The sequence below is a fragment of the Pteropus vampyrus genome, unplaced genomic scaffold (genome assembly GCF_000151845.1).
Source record: "Pteropus vampyrus isolate Shadow unplaced genomic scaffold, Pvam_2.0 Scaffold548, whole genome shotgun sequence".
NCBI classification, from domain to species: domain Eukaryota; kingdom Metazoa; phylum Chordata; class Mammalia; order Chiroptera; family Pteropodidae; genus Pteropus; species Pteropus vampyrus.
The window spans coordinates 1,359,757-1,362,262 of record NW_011889329.1 but is presented as its reverse complement, the minus strand read 5'-3'; positions in this window follow the sequence as shown (position 1 = coordinate 1,362,262).

Genomic DNA, 2,506 nt, shown 5'->3' with positions numbered 1-2,506 from the left:
TCCTCATCACAATAGCTCCTCTTTACCCTGATATATGTTTGGCCCACACATCCCACTAGCTTGCTGCCTAATGCTTAAAGAGATTTTTCAGCACCCCTGTAATCACAGGTCCCTGCAGAATGGTGTCTGAGGAACCAGACTCCAGGAATCCTCTGAGTTTCTCTCCAGAGCCAGGAGGCCAGAGCAGAACAGAATGGCCCAAGATGCCTGGGCAAGGCTGTGCAGGTGAGTTGGAAGCAATGCTTGAAGAATGTGGCTGGCCAGAATTCAAGGGTATGATGGGGTGGGAGGCTGGGAGGACCACTTTTAACGTGTCTGACTGTATTCTGAGCCTGGATGTCCAAAAAGTACCCCTTGTGTGTGGAAATGGGTTGTATTCACTGGAGAGCTCTAAATCAAGATCATTAGGAGGCTGCTAGTGTGTTAAGTTGTAAAGGGAGCTGAACCCGTACAATTTTCACAGTACAATGCACAATGTCAAAGCCAAGGACAACCCTATACAATCCTTGCTGCATACTTCTACTTAGTTCATCTTCTTTCTATACCCTGGGCATCATGTCAAGTCCTACTCAAGAATATGCATTAGATCATGCCCACTTGAATTTTAAATTGCCTTGCCTGTCTTTTGAGGGCTTGATACTCTGATCCTATCCTTCTCTAGTTCTATACTAGCAAATCCATCACCTCTGCTTTTTAGACACATTTTCTTTCTGCCTCTTCACTACCCACACCGATCCCACTACCATCCCCAGACCACATTTCATCCCACCTACCTGCCCTTACTTCTGCAATCCCAAACCAGCCAGTACTTTTACTGAGTATGTTGAGACAACCTGTAGCACCCAAGGAGTACGAAGAACCAATGGTGGGTCCTGCCCACAAGGCAAACCCAGCTAGAGTCCTGCTTCCTCCAGGAAGTCACCCTGAGTGTTGCAGTGGACACTACTCTCCTTTGACCTGCACAACAGCTAAGAGCTTATGTAGTCACTGGCATGTTTCCTGGGCGAGCCTCATCTCTCCCCAGATAGAGTTATGGGCTTCCTAAGGATGAAGGCCCCATCTTACTGGAATCCTGCCTCTTGCCCATCCATGCAGAGACCAAGGTCAGACATGTCATAAATCATATTACTGCCTCAAGTTCCATGTGGTTTTTGAGGAACACATATCCAGAGCCAGAGTGACTGCCATTAGAGATCTCTGCTAACCAAGGGCTGGCCTCCCTAGGTACTTCATCTTTGGAGTCTGTTTAAATGTGATAAGGACCTTCAAATTCTTTGGTTAGCCTTCAATTACAGTTTTCCAAAAAAAAAAAAAAAACAAATAGAATTTAGTAGACAAATTATCCAATGTGGGGCACACAAGGGTCCATCCAGCTCTGACTTGTGTGTGGGCCAATGGCCAAGGGGGCAGGTAGAAGAAGAATAATGTCCATCTCTAGCAGCCACCTCAGATGCTGCTTCACTCCTCCATACCACTCCGATCCACTATTTGGGATTTTGTTCACTCAGATGATTACCATCAGCCTATAGCTTCTTCAGTTCAACCAATTATATAAGTCACTACTCTTTGAGTAAGGTAGAACTTCTTTGTTCAAAATGGATCATTTGCTCAATCTAAGGAGGCAGAGTTCGCCTTTGGTTCTAGAAATTCATCTTTCCCACAGACCCAATTCCATATGTTTGAATTACATTGCCACTCAGATTCTTTCTCTGCAGCGATGCCTAGGCATCACTTGCCTTTCATTTGGAGACAGAGCCTTCAGCTCCTGCTGATCCTTAGAAGTTTCTTTCTGAACCTTGTATCAAGGTTGTGGCCAAACACTAGAGTCTGAGTACCTCTAGATCAAAACTTTTCCATTTATTTTCAGCATATACTGCCTGATGGGCATGTTGGGACATGTGTTCAGGAAACAACCAACAAAAGCTCCCAGGTCCCCTTCCTGGGTAGAAAATGTCAAAATCTCTTCTTCCTAAATCACAGGTTTTTAAATTTGATGTTGTCTTTTCTAATGAGTACTAAGACAAGTCCAGCAAGAGAAAACTATTGTTATACTCCCCATTTACAGCAGTGCCTATTATCTGGTTTCTGTGTCTAATCTCTGACCAAAGTGTAACTTTTAAGGTGTAATCTTGTCCAGGGCTCTTCAACCCATTTCCTGCTTAGAAAAAAAAGTGCAGCTTGCTGCCGGCATTAATTTAACTTTACATAAACACATTCTTTGAGGCTGAAGCAAATCTGACTGATTTTCAACACAAAAATATAAAAACTGTTCTGGAGTTATTTGTAAACTAAACTTGTCTCTAATTCTAATGTAACAGAAATGTATATAATTGGTATTTAATAATTTTTTATGAGGTAAATTTCAAAGCACAGAACACAAAGCAGAACATTTCTCTCCGGATCGTCTCCCCATCCTTGTCGTTGTGTGAGCAGCAAACTTTGCAGCAACCAGTTGGAATTTGTTTCTCTGATGTTAGTGGTATGCTCTTGAGTAAGTGTCTTCCAG